Source organism: Dromaius novaehollandiae, chromosome 10, assembly GCF_036370855.1.
Source record: "Dromaius novaehollandiae isolate bDroNov1 chromosome 10, bDroNov1.hap1, whole genome shotgun sequence".
NCBI classification, from domain to species: Eukaryota; Metazoa; Chordata; class Aves; order Casuariiformes; family Dromaiidae; genus Dromaius; species Dromaius novaehollandiae.
In genome coordinates, this window is record NC_088107.1 from 18,582,174 (window position 1) to 18,596,962 (window position 14,789).

At 39.1% G+C, this 14,789-nt stretch overlaps 1 protein-coding gene across 4 annotated transcripts in view; it reads right to left on the bottom strand.

Annotated features, from left to right (window-relative positions):
* The window catches only part of APBA2 (amyloid beta precursor protein binding family A member 2), a 112,422-nt gene that overhangs the window by 93,927 nt on the left and 3,706 nt on the right, over nt 1-14,789 (bottom strand). The gene's annotated exons all lie outside the window — the stretch shown is intronic.

The following is a 14,789-nucleotide window of genomic DNA, read 5'->3' on the forward strand; positions in this document are numbered from 1 at the left end:
TAACAACCCTTGCCAAGGCTTGGGGTCTCATTAGGCACGCAGAGCACAGGTCTGACCGCTTCATTACTCGTTGCAAAGTTTCTGGAAGGAAGACGCACAGGGTACGTGCTTCTGAGCTTCCGCCAGTGTCCCTGGGGAAGGCTAATCCGAAAACTGCTCAGCAGAGGGCACAAGAAAGAAGCAGTCCTCAAACGCACAAGGCGAAGGGACAGCTCCCAAGGTCACTGCTCAGCAAGCCACGGCCTTAGCTCTACCTGTTCCGTTTAAATGGAAATAAAGCAACTGGGCCTATCACATATAAAGCACACATAATGTTGGCTGAATAAACCCTCATAGTCCATTTGAGATAAAATTCATGATATTAATTGCAGGATGTTTCAAACATTCAGCTCTCTGAAAAGTTCAATGACTGAAGAAGAGGATTTAGAAATTGCAAATGAAAGAACTAGTCCCCAGTGACACCAGGCAAATGAGCAGCATGTTGGCAGATATTAAATCCTACAGCATAAATAATCCCCTTAAACCTGCATCTGTGAAACCTAACAGGGAATTTATGAAAGTATCTGTTCCTTATGCTCAATACAAAATAATTTAACTAAGCAAACAAAGGATGAAAAACAGGGTAGCCAAGATGCTCTTCACTTTTGGGATGCTGGATACAGAGGACCTTGGTAAGATTCATAAAAGATGACAGCCCACCATCTATAGTTTCCAATACCAATTTGGCACATTTCATGCAGTTCCCAAAAAAAAAAAAAGCAATCAGCCATTGATGGATGATCCCCAATAATCAAGTTGTTGTAAGTGAGCATACCTCTCTTACCCTAAGTAAAGGACAGGTGAAGTGCTTTATTTAGGATGTTGTCACTTCTTTAAACTCTGGTTCTCTGCAGCTTACTTTGGGTGACCTGCAGACAGATCTTTCAGTTTCCAGAAAAGCACTGAGCACTTGTACAAATGTTTTTTATTTCCCATGAGAGCTGTAGATGCTCTGTACCTCAAAGGATGAGGATCTTTTAACTCTACCAGAGTTAATCAGGTGAATAGTTACAAAAAGCCTATTTCCAGTTCTACTTAAGTACCTATTTCCAAATGCTACTGTGCTCTCTCTCATGTTAGGGAAGATGTAAATTGTGTCAATCCAAACCTGAGCTTTCTGAGATGTAAACTCTTTCAACTATTGTCTTATCAATGCAAAGAATGATGTTGGGGAAAAGCCGTCTTTTCACCAATTAAGTCAAGTGAGTGATAGATAAAGAACTTGATACCTATTTCATTCTTAGTTGTTTGTAATGACTGTTTCTATTGTCATTTAGCTGTATTTGTATACTCACATCTTTGTCCCAGCCTGTCTTTCTGTTTTAAATGAATCAAACAGGAAACTTTACTGTTATCTGCTCATAATTGTACCAGAATCCACAGACCAATGACATTAAGGGTCGTTATTCGGGATATCTAGTTGAAGAGCAAGAATGCATTTATGTACGTATTTATGTTCAGATAGATCCAGCTACATAGCTAATATACAGGCAAAACAGTTAATCCTCTTCTAATAGCTACTGAGGTACTTTACCAAAGACTGCCAATAACTTACAGGCAGATGATGACCAAGTGCTTCTTATGGAACAACTCTGAGCAGACGAAGGGATGATCCAGATTTCTACTCATGAAATTGCCATATCAAAGATGGGGATTTTTGATTTTGGAGGATGGAGCTGTTTTACACTTGTTTTTCTGACTCAGTATCTTTATCACCTAAACACAGAAGATTTCAAACCTTTGCTTTCTTTGCTGATGCTAGATAAAGAGCAAACAGCATTCATCTTCACTGAGTATGTGCTCTGCAAGCTCTGCTGGCTTCCAAAGCATGCCACAGCTTCTCGTTGGGCAGCAATGGAGCTGAGCAAAAGGGCAGAAGGACCCTTGGCACTTTGGTGCCAAGGATCAAAGGGCTTTATGGAGTATGATATCAGTCTTGGGAAAGAAGACAGCGTCAGCTCCAAGCACCTGTTTTAAGAACACCTTGAGGTTTGACAGAGACAACGCCTCACTCTAGTGCTCTGCAAATTGCAGTGATTGCTATAAAGGATCAGTTTGCTGTTTGGAAAGTAATGAGACACTTTCATGAGTGGTTCAAAACAGAGGATGTGAAATAGCACCAAGAGTGAGGCACAGGTTTATAGAAGGATTGTGCAGCCTTTGGGATATAAGAGAATGATGCCCTCAAACTCAACGCACACAAAGTATATGGATAAAATTAAATACACAACTAGCTTGCAGCTACAGGATTCTTAAGAAAACGTGACTTTGGCTATCTAGACTGCCTACTCTAGCTTGAAAAAGTTTTTTGGTAAAGATGGAGGCAGGCAAAGTTCAAGTGAAACCCTTGACAGAACAGATGTTTTCTCTCTCAGCTGAAGGTGCAGGCACTAATTCCTTTGTTTAAAGGCTCCACGTAAAGCTGAGTAGTCAGATGCCGTCAGCGGCCCGGCTCCAGTGGCACAAGGGCTCTTATCCCGTCAGATCCTGAGGGCATGTACAACACAAGGGAGGCATGTGTATCTTGTTTAGTGGTATAAGTTGTTGAAAATCAACGACTAAGCTTCCTCAAACAAAGTAGGGCTACAAAGCACTAGTTTACCGCTGATCTTTAGGAGTCCTGGTAAGAACAGGAAGGGATTGAATATTTATGAAAATCTCTCTGACAATCTTTGCAAAAAAGGCACCTTAATTTTACATGATTTCAGAAGTAACTGAATCTTTAAGATTCAGGGGAAAATAAACTAAGTCTGTTGCTGGGAGATGTAGCCCCAGTAGATGAATCACTTCTGACCATACCCCCCCTGGTAACATCACTCCGCTGAAAGTCCGTGGAAGCACTCATTTCCATTACATCTTCATGACGAGAACTGAATGTTTATCTCACTTTTTCCAAGTCATTACAGGGACAGCAACTGTTCCAAACACTGGAGGCTTTGATCCTGCCCTCTGCAGGTGTGTGATAAAGCTGATGAATTGTCATTATCAAAATAAGAGTAAATACAAATATTAGAGCAGAAACAGTAGATCAGACTGGCATAAGTCTTTGGCAGTTCATACTATGCTGTTGATACTGTGTTGGCTCTTTTTAGCCTATACCTCTTGAATAGTCTTTGACTGAATGTATGTCATTCCTTCAGGCTCATTTGTGGTAATACTACTTCAGGAAAGTACAGGAGACAGTACGCAGCTGTCTCTCCTTAGTCTTCTCTGCCATACTGTGCTTTGCTAGATATGGGGACATTGAGAGTCCAAGTGACTCTAGGAAAATCCTAACAATTTCCAACAAATTAGAGACTTTAAGCCTGTCTTTCTCTTTTCCTTCCCTTTCCTTCTAAATCTGTAGCAGGGTTAAGTCTGTCTGCCTCTAACTGAAGATACTGAATAAAACCCAGCAAGTTCTCACAGATGTAGCTATACCTTCCGTATCAGTAATTGACAGGCTAAGTAGGCAATAAAGCAGAACAGAGCAGGGACTTCTTGAATTATAGGTTTGTGGACCATCTCACAAATAAGGTGATATCAAGCTTTTCACATCAAGTGAGCAATATACTATGAAATGGGATGGGCTATGGTTGTCCTCTAACAGCAGCATTGATCTATTCACTCCAAACCTGTTACTTCAAATTTACCTGGAGTAAGAGGAGCACACAGCATAAAGGAGTAAAAGACTATAGAAAACATGGGAGGGATTAAACTGGCCTAAGTCCTCTTTAGGCCTTTCCAATCCCAGAATCAACCTCTAGTGGAAGTCAGAGCAATCCCAAAGCCGCATTAACGTACATCTGTCGGAGCGTATCATTCAATACACTCTTTTGGCAGCCAGACAGAAATGCCTCTCTGCCACCTTCTCCTATACACACATTTGATGCCAGGGACTGTCAAAGGTGACTGTGCTGAAACCAATACAGAAGCCACGGTGCGGACTTAACGCCCAGAATTCCCCAGAGTCTGTGAATCTTTGATGAGGTAACTGGGCAGCTTTGCAGGTTTTACTATTCCTAGGAGACCCAAAGCAGGTGCAGCAGACCCGACACTCAAGTTTGCACCCTGCTCTAAGTACTATGATCCTGTAGATTGTAAAACAACATGAAAAGAAATCATTCAGTGTCTTCAAGACAAAGATGAGAACAAACATTAATGCCACATCTACTATGACAACCAGAGACTCTCTAGGCTGGCTAAACTACAACAGATACATTTACAACACAAAGAGATCTAAAAAGCTTGGCAAACACTAAGGCATTTTCTGCATGTGTATGGGAAAGTGAAAAATACACCATTTAGATGTTCAACTGTTTTAAGAGTTGAATTTTTGTGAAAATAGTAAAAGATGATGAAAAAAGCTAAAACTGTTGGCTAGGCACTGAAATCCACGTTGTCTGTATCTTAAAGAGCATTTTCCTTTAAACCCTGCTTATTCAAAATGAGCCCTGACACCAAGAAGAATTGTGTGTCTGGAAAGACTGCAGATCACTCCCCTAGTGAGCAACTAAAACAAAATATATCCATGTTATCAAAGTTCAGCAGCTGGAAGCTTTATCCCTTGCCAGATTGAGCAGTAGCTTGCCTCAGATTGCTTGGCATTGGACAATCATTCTTCAGCCTGTAGATTTTTTCAAAGCAAACTATTGACTTGCCTTCAAAAGGCCACAAGTTGTCAACTCAAAAATGCTGCCACAGAAGATGTGCAAGCTGGGTGGGAGCCTAAGTCTCAAATTCTATTAACTTCTTTGACACTTTAATGATCAATTTTCTGACATGTAATGAATAACAGTTTAGCTGCTGTAGCAGTAGGTCACTGTTAATCTCAGTAAAAAGTCTTTAAAAACAGTTACATTATCTTTTAGCAGCAAATTCACCTGTGCTTTGATAATCATTTACAGCTTGTAAGACAGCGTAATATTAAAATGTTTAGCAGGCAACAATAATTATAACTGTTCTTCCAGACTTACAAACCAATCTAACTATAAAATATTAATTCTCACTAAAACTAACTCCAACTCATTAGCACTTCATATTTGAACTTTTACTGGGGAGGACCCAAAAACTTTAGAATACCCAGAACCATGCTGCAGTTAAAGTTCTCTCTTAAGAGAGCTCTGTTAAGAACTTTGTCTGATATATACCAGCAGATAATAGCGTAAGAGCCCAGTGCATTATTACAAATAATGGGCTGTATTTTCAGCAGTAAGAGTTCTGGATTAATGACTCTCTGTTCCCAAGAGACACATTTCAAAAATTCAACACAGGCCTGTGCAACACTTAAGCAAATGACATCTAGGCTAACCACCTCCACAAGGCTGAAAACTAACTGCTATGCAATACTCCAAAAAGTGTTAATATAACTTCAGCCATTCTAATTATTAAAAGCACCATGTGTTTGAGTAAGATACGGTGTCACGATTAATCAGATCTACAGTTAGCCTAAACAAGAGATTTGTTGTGGCTGCAGCAGGCCTGCCTGCAGCAGGTAAAACAACGGTATCCCATGGAAAATTCCATACGTAACAGATCTTTCGGATAAGAGGCATGACTCCTGGAGCGCAAGGTTGCTGTGCCCTGGTACGAGGGAAGGTTGTAGCTAGACACAAGCATGGCAGAGAGCTACACACAGGAAGCCTCATGCTCCCTATCTGCCTATCCCCATACTTGGTGTCATATGTTTATCAAAGGATTAGAATATGTTTTGCAGAGCATTAATGAAGCTTTACAGTTATATGTATAAGCTTATATGAAAGCAAGAATTCCTCTATTTTATTTCCTCTCTGGTGAGATAATTCTGTTTTGCTTAACTCGCTTGAATGAATAATATCTTTCCAAAGCTCTCAGTAAATGTAGCTGTGCACTTGGACAGTACTTTCAGGAATTAAATGTTTTTCCTTTCAAGATGAAGTAACTGATAGATCACTGAAATATCTTACCTGAAACATCAGCATTGATACATTGTGGATCACAGTGTATTTTTTATTTATCTATGAATTTTCCAATTCAGTATTCTGGATCTCTCATTATCACTAAGCATGCAGTAAGTAGCTACTAAGCAAGAATGTAAATGGCAGTATGAGTCTTTCTAATACTTGTTCATCAGTGTTTGGATTATTTAGTCATGAGAAGATTGTTTTTTCTCCAACTGGTGCTCAGGATTGTCTGTGTATAAATTTTTGGTGTTAGGCTTGGAATGAGTAATGCCTTGTCTGCAGATAATGGTTCATCTCCTTCAACAGATAGCACAAAGTACCAAGGGTGGCAGATTATGATCCTTAAAGAATGCTATATATTATATAATTGTTGTGCTCATTAGGAAAGTCAAACGTAGACAAATTCCTGAAACAACAACTGGACACATTCCTATTTTTCTATCATTAAGTCAACTAGCCTTTATCTTTGTAAGTTTAATTATCATGGTCTGAACAACTACACCATGGCATTCTCCTCCTCCTCCTAACTAGAATTTCCCATGTTACAAAGAGTCGTGCAGCTACAGCCCCGCTGGGACGAGCGAGCATTTGGGAGAGCAAAGCATGTCAGGGAAGTTTGTATCTTGTAGCAAAAATGGAGACTTGAAATATTGGTGAGCAGTACCCAGTTCAAATAAAAGGTTAGCCTGCAGCCACCTACTCTGCAAAGACAAGACAAGGACAGCCCCTTAATAACAAAAGAGTTGTCCCTAATTAAATAATAATAATAATAATAAAACCCACCCAGGAACAACAAATGTGGTTACACTGTGCAGACCTTTCCTGGGCTTTCTCAAGGAGTTTTGGACCTTAGAAGGTTTCCTTACAGGAAACAATTTTGTACCCTCACAGGTAGTCTAACGTCGCAAGGCTGTAATCAACTTCTGTGTCCTCTGACATCTCAGCGTCAGAGTCAAGCCCTGAACATTTACCTAACATTTTCCTTTCCATTTAATTCTTCATCCTTTATTTGCTATAGTAATAACTGTCGTTTGGGGGCAAATAAATCCTAAAGAATTTGTGTTTTGGGAAAGCCCATTAAGCAAGGCTTCATTTTTCTGAAAAGCCGCCTCTCTAACAAAGAGTGCACAAAACTACAAGTAAGTCTGCAGGCTACAGGCGCATGAAACAGTTTGAGGCCCCCCACTGCTACAGTACTGGTCAAGAACAACAACAATGGACACAGTGTAATAATTATAGAACTGTCTTTTTATAGTCTCCTTAGCACAGAGCTTATTTTTCAACTTGTGCTGGCTCACAAACTCTTTATATTTATGATTCATTTAATGCATTCTTTCATAAAAGTAGGCTTTTTTATCTTCATAATTTAAGCCAGCAAAAAGGTTGAGAGCAAAATTAAACAAAACAGTAACATCAAGTGGAGTTTTTCCAGCTGAGTATAATTAGCCTCTTTTAATGAAATGACTGATAATTAGAGATATACCTGTTATTCCAAGTTATTGGTAAATGTTTAGTCTGTGTGTTATTCATTAAACCCAGTCTTTCACATCCTATCTCTACCCCAATATGAGGTTATATTGACTCTGTACCACATTTTTCCGCTCTTACAATATTCCTTTCCTCTATCTTCTTATATCAGATAAAACGTAAACAGAACACACCACGCTGTCAGGTCTATTCAGACAGGTCAGTCTTACCAGCAATGCCAGACTACTGCTGTCTTTGTAAATGTTTAATGTAAAGGGGTCCTATATCCTTAGTTGGCTTGTAGGCTCCACTATATTAAGGATATATGTATTTTAAGAAGAGTTCTATTTCATTCAAGATTCCTGCTGTGTTGGTTAGTTGTTTAGTTCCACATATATGGAATTATTATTTATAGCCAGCTGTATATATATATTTTAGATATGTTATAGCTGCCAGCTGCAAATACTTGAAACTTTACTGTTTAAAACTTTTTTTTATTTTCCCCGTTGCTGGTCTTTATGATATGTGAGGGTCTCAGTGGTCTTCAGCACATTTCTTGTGATGGGCAGCCTGGCCTGTTGCTCAAAAGGAGAAATCACTGCTGGATTGGTTAGTCTGCAGCCACCTGGTCTGCAAAGACAAGACAAGCACAGTCTCTTAACAACAAAAGAGTTGTCCCCAAGGAGAAATGCACAGTGGATGGTATGAGGAAGAGAGCAGGAGGAAGGATTGCTCCCAGTCCAGCCAGAGGTGATGGCAGCCAGTGTATCAACGAGCCCAACATCGGCTCGTCGTCAGCCCGTCAGGTAGGGTCAATCCCAGCTAGGATCACGTGTTCATCTGATGTTGAGAGAGGTATAATCTTAATGGCAACATGGACTTCATCCTGTTAAAAGGCAAGATCCATTGGGCCAGCACCTGGTGAGGGTTAGGAAACTTAACTGAAAGTAGCAGTAGCCTGGGCACCTTGTGATGCTATCCAACCTTGTGATGCTATTTGGCAGGACTACATTAACTACATTACCTTAATTACTACATTAATTCAATTAGGACTGTCATTACATAGATGAAAATATGTAACAGCATATGAAACAATTACTGATTAAAAAAAGCTAGTTTAGATATTCTGGGTGGCATTTTGCTTGTCTACATTTATTGTGAATGGTTATAGAAATGTTAACTACAATCATAAAGAAAAAAACAGTAACTCAAGCTTAAATCATTCAAACAGATGCTGGTTAATTTCAAGCAAATTATTTCCATCACAACTGCTACAGCATTAGCAATCACAAGAATTCTCAAAAATTATTTAAAGATGTCATAGCTTTCTTCAGATGTTTAAAGTCCATATTCACAGTTTCTCCATTCTTGGGGCCTGTGTGAATAGAAGCTCGAAGCTGAGATTCTCACACACCAACAGCTGGAGCCTTAACTAAACCATAAAATATCACAAACTCACAGAAAAAAAATGTTAACACACCTCAATTAATTTGATGCTGGCTCAAGAGCAAGCCTGAGATTTTACTAAATCATGATTAAAAAAATCTCAGACAAATATAGAGAGATTCACAGAGGAAAAAAAAAAGTTACTCTCATAAAAGGCTAACACTGTAATATAAAAAAAAAAATCTCAATTTTCCCTCATTCCAGTTTTTAAAGTGCAAAGCAGAGAAGACTATGGTTTATACTATGTTTTGTACAAAGCATCTACTACTGTAGCAAAAGCATTCTGATACGAAAATGAGAAAGGGAGATCTGTATGACGGGAAGCTGGTCAGGCAACAGTTTGTTCTTCTCCTGAGCGCTACTGTACAAAGCAAGAACCAGGTAAGGAGAGCACTGTGGATAAAACATTAGACAACCATTCCGAAAACCTTGGTTTTATTCCTGGTTTAGTAACCGAGCAGGGTGAAGGATTCTGGGCAAGTCATCTTAATGTAGCCGTCTTAGTCTCACTACCTGTAAAACAGGGTCATCAAATGTGCTTTCTTCGCTCTGACGCTTTCTGGTAAGCATAAGTTCAAAGGCGAAATTTTACCTCACATGACACTACAAAAGAATTACAGTAACGATATATGCATCTTATGCTGCAATAAAACTGATATAAGGTTATTCCTCCCTAGAGCAATATAATCTTAACAGCACTTTTTTTGTTCAAATCATTATTTCTAATTAGATCAGCTGCTAGTTGATGGTTCCAGTTATGATGAGTATGTGTAGAATAATAAATGGGGGACAACCATCAGATGAAATATGTGCTTTAGAGATAATTTAATACAGTTGTAGACAGGTGTAGAATAGAAGTGCTAAAAAAACCCTAAGGTGTGTCTCTTTCCAAGCACTGAAAATAGTCAGTATCACAACAGTTACACACTGTCCCTTTTACTTCTGGAGGAACAGAGTGAGATTTCCTCCCAACTTTGAAAACACAAGCAAAAACCCTTTACTATAGATATATAGATATATAAAAGATTGGCTTAAAGACACACTCCTGATATCCCACAGGTATTTTCATGCCAAATCTTCCCTGAAGCAAGTGGGTAGTCCTTAACCAGCAACGAAGGATTCTGCCCCCAACAACCCTCCCAACATCGGCATCAGAAATGCGGTGCAGCTCAGCTAGGAAGAGCTCCCCTCCTCTGCTCCTCTCATGCCACTGGCGCAGCATCCAGTATGCAATTTCTAGTCACCATCTGAATTCCTTCTCTCTCTGTCTATCATCCAGCATGCCACAGCTCTGATCTCCTGGGCTGTAATATGTCAAATACTTCTACATAATTAAAGTCACGTTCACAGACTTACTGGCAAAGAATGTCACAGGGATAAGATTCTTTTTAAAGCTACCTTATCTCTAATCAAGAGTTGTATTCCAGTAACACAGCATTTTGTGCCTAAAGAATACAGTTTCTTTTTAAATCATAGAAAAACACTGCTTTCTCCTCCACAACCCAGCAATAATGGGAAAATATCACTGTGATCTGGTTTCCCATTGTAATGATAAATCAGAGACTATGAAGGATAGTGAGAGGCATTTACTGAGGTAGGCAAAATGCACATTTCCATTAACTATGGAAACTATAATTTATATTCCTCTCGACACATACCTCTATTGCACTAGCAAACAGAATGTTTCCATATTTTATTGGTTCATTCATCTCTGGGATTTCTGTTGTTGTGTTTTGGTTTTTTTAAAGGAAAAAAAAATCTGTGGTTGTCGAAACTACATGAACAAATTGATGACAAGGTTTATGGACTGTCAGGCTATTTTATATTTTAATGTACTGTTAACAGTTCATGTTTTAAATGCAAATTTGGGTAAATTTAAATATCAAGGCAAGCAATTCTGGTAGCATGGCAACAACATGCTACGCTGCATAGTAAGAGTCTGGAACCAAGGCAAGCCTTTGCTTCTTTCCTATCCTACATCAGTTTATAAGAATAGAAATATTTGTGTTTTCTGTTGAACTGTTCTTATGACTATGCCTACATTAGTAATTGTGATGGACTTTTAAACAGTATGCACACAAATACAGGCACAGGACTTGCACCCCCACTCCAGAAAGCACAGAAACTCTTGGAAACCTGGTTGCAGGCAGCAAACAGTTTTAGATAACATATAAAGAGTCTGTAACATCTAAAGATTTCTAGGTCCCCCCCCAAACTTTTTTTTTCTCTACTATGTACTATCTGAATTTGGTTTCCTATATCTGGGAAATGCTTAATGGGCATGAAATTCTAATACAAACATGGAATGAAACTTCAGATAATAGAAGTCCTTCTATATGCCTAATGAAACATGATACAGTTTTGTTCTAAAGATGGAAGGAATGAAAGATGGAGGGAGTCCAGAAATTTCAGACCCGGCACTCACACAAAATTTACTATTTGAGGCCAGTAAGCACATGGCGACGTAGACTGTCCTTCCAAATATAGTCCTTCCATGTGACACGATTGCTCATTAATAGGGAATACATGGAAATAGAAATAGGAAGCCTTCAGGTAACAAAAACCTTCCTTTCTTATAGTTAATAAAATAGATTTTACTCTGGTTTACAACTCCTGTAGGCAGAAACTAGACCTGTCCATAAAAGTATACTGGGGGCAGCCACAGTGCTGAAAACCTTGTCAATTCACATTCTATGTAGTGGTTTTAGAAGAGTCTTTAAAACTAACTCAGATGACATTACACGGAGCAAGAAATTCATGCAAACTATTTTTACTGTAAAGTAACTTCAAATTCTGCCCCAGTTACTTGGAGAGAGAAAAAGTAAACACACAGTGATCCCTACTATCATGTCCCTGGACAGGCTAAGCATCCAGACCCCTCCTCATTAGCACAATACTCAAGGAGGCTTGAGCACTTAAACCACAGTAAAAACATGAATATGTATACTACCTATATGGTATACAAGCCATGGAAGGACCACCAGAATGAACAGGGATGAAGGAGGAAGGAAAAAAGAGAGGAAAAAACCCCCCACACCACGCTTGGAAGATTCTGAAATGCCTCATTACTCATCTAATAACTTACACTTTCACAATTTTCAAATGAATATTCTAAACTATAGACTAGTACTAGAGCTTTCCTTAAATGGTTATTGCATTCAATGTTAGCTCATCAAGAGTGCGACAAAGGTGCTTATGAAAATGAAATTTTACAAGTACTTTGTACATACTAAAAAAGATAGAAATGTAAACTCTCTCTCAAAATTGGCTTGATTTTAGTATCAAATGCTCTTTGTAAAAAGAAATCTACATTTTTCTCCCAACAATACTTCAACCTCTGAAATGCTTCTTGACTAAGAAATTGCAGCTAAGACGGCAATCTTTAGTAGTTAGAAAAAAATACAGATATTGACAAAACTGACAAAAAAAAGTTAGTATATGTTTAATACAAAAATTCATTCTTGGGAGAGAGATTTGGTGTGGATTTGAGTATGATAGCTATAAAGCAATCTTGTTTCCAATGTGAAAAAAGCAATCCTGTCTCCATGTTCTCTAGCTGATGTGTTGGAAAGGACTGGCCAATGCATGAAGGCAGAAAGTATATGGAGGGCTGTGAGAGGGATCTTATTTTCATTAGTATTCTTTCTTTTACATAAAGACCAGCTGTTTTGCTGAACCTGAACACTGCAGGCCAAAGAGATCTACTTATTCTGGGAGGTTCTTATAGCACCATTTAGAGAGGCCCTCTTCCGGGAGAACTTACAGCTCCCACCCTGTGTTATAGCTTATAGAAAAAGAAATAAAAAGTGGTTTAGAAATATGTGGCTAAATGACTTGGGGATACTTGAGCACCAAGAAAAAGAAAGACAGAGAGCATGAATTTTTTTGTTCACTCTTCAAACATTCACTCTTCCAGAGCCAACACTTCAAAAATCCCTCTGTCACTTCCTCCTCCGCAGGGAATTTTCACATACAAAATAGACAGACGCAGCACTCTCATCACCAATATACCTGTTGCCTTGTTTTTCCCCCCTCTTCTTTCCTTCCTCCCCTCCATGTTCTCTTGCTTTGTGAGATGCTAACTGTATTTCCCTAATCAGTATAGTGCTCCTCAAGTCAGCCAGCACTTAAAGGTTGACAGCTCCCTCCCTTAGGGAAAAGGTGAACTTTTTCCAAGTTTTAGTGCTTCTTCAGTAGCTTATCCAGAAGAGCAGACTGTACCGGGGTCCTGAGAGATCATTCTGACGTCATTCCTAAAACCTCAGGCTCTTAGCACGGGGAGATGGAAAGATGAAAGTCTGTGTATGAGAACATGAATTCTCCATCTCTGTTTACCTGCTAAAATATGAATTTACATCGATACTTCTGAAATTTTTTTATATGTCCTGCATCCTTCCTTTTCTCTCCTTGAGGATTTATTGTAGAAAGAATTTCAGATTTCCCAAATCAATAAGAACAAATCCGTTCCCTTTTTACTGGTAATACTATCTCACTAAATCCCCCGGAGAACCCCGCAGTGTTATACTAAGATAATCACTTGGCTGTCACCCACAACAAATTCAAACTGGAACAAGTGATGACTCTATATAGTTGCTGCAGCAAGGACATTTTACTGGAGAAAATGGAAACGAGCCCAAAAGGCACTCTGTTACCTTGTCAGACAACGTCTTGGCACCTTAGACTAACGTGGTCAGGTAACTATTATGTTGAGTTGTGAGCTGTGGGATTTTTTTTTTTTTTTAAGGAAAGATGTTGCTATACTCCAGTGACAGTATAAGAAACTTGCCTCCTGGGACCCCCTTACCAAATCTTAGCTAAATCTAACCTCTACTGAGGTAAAAGAATTTTAGTAAATCCTTCAAGGATCTTGTGAACCCTTGACACACAAAGGTAGAAGACTCTTAAGAAAAAAGAGCTTGCAAGGTCAGGCCCTGCTCTTATAGGAAGGTTTTAGGAAAGAAAAACAACAAATTTCACTCTTTGAAAACACTCAGAGTTAAAGTACAGTCAACTAGGGGAGATGAACTTCTGCAAATGTTGTGGTTGTCAAGTGTGTGTGGGATCTCTCCAAGAGTATAAGGTAGAGAAAAGGAAACCTGGAAATAATGTTCACAGATATTCCTAACAGTAATGTGCAAAAATAAGTTTGTACTTTATTCAGTTAACAAAGTGGAGATATTTAACCCATCTTTCAAGTAATAAAACAATAACAAGTTATTCCTATGTGGATGGATCTTCATTACTGAAGCCTGTAACTAGGAAGGCTATTCTCTGAGGGAAACTTTAATGGTTCAGAACAGAACTATCCCAGGATGCTTCTCCACTCACCTCCCAGTGGGAGTCCAGGTGGGTATCAGCGGATGTCAGCACTGCAGAAGTGCTGCTATTTGAAAATCCTTATCTAGACCCCAAACCTCACAGCAGTTATAGTTGAAATATTTCTCCTCTCCAAGACTTCCTGTATCCCTTTCTGCTGACTTGTCCTTTCCTCTTCATCTACCTCTAGCTCAAAAGAAAATGATCCCTTCATGCATGAGTATACTTCAGAGTATGCACCTTTAGTAGTATTTCACTCAACCTTGTTATCCAAGAACGATGATACTTTTTCCTTATCGTCCCCACAGGGCTCCTAGTTCTTCCTCCTTCTCCTAGGTGGTAACACCTGTTAACCCTGCGGTTTTCCATAGCAGCCTCTGCTCAGCTCTTGCTCCTAACTTGCTCCTCTTGAAGTGCGAACCACCCTCCTCTGCTGCAGTAGGTGAATGAAGGCAGTAAGTACTGCAACCAAAAAGGAATATGGTGCACTCAGGTGATAGTGCATTTACCTGCCAGCATTAGAAGCAAACACTTTATTCCTTATCTGTTTTTACCAGTTGTAGAAGATATTTTTTCCTGGAAAATATCATTAGTTGAGAT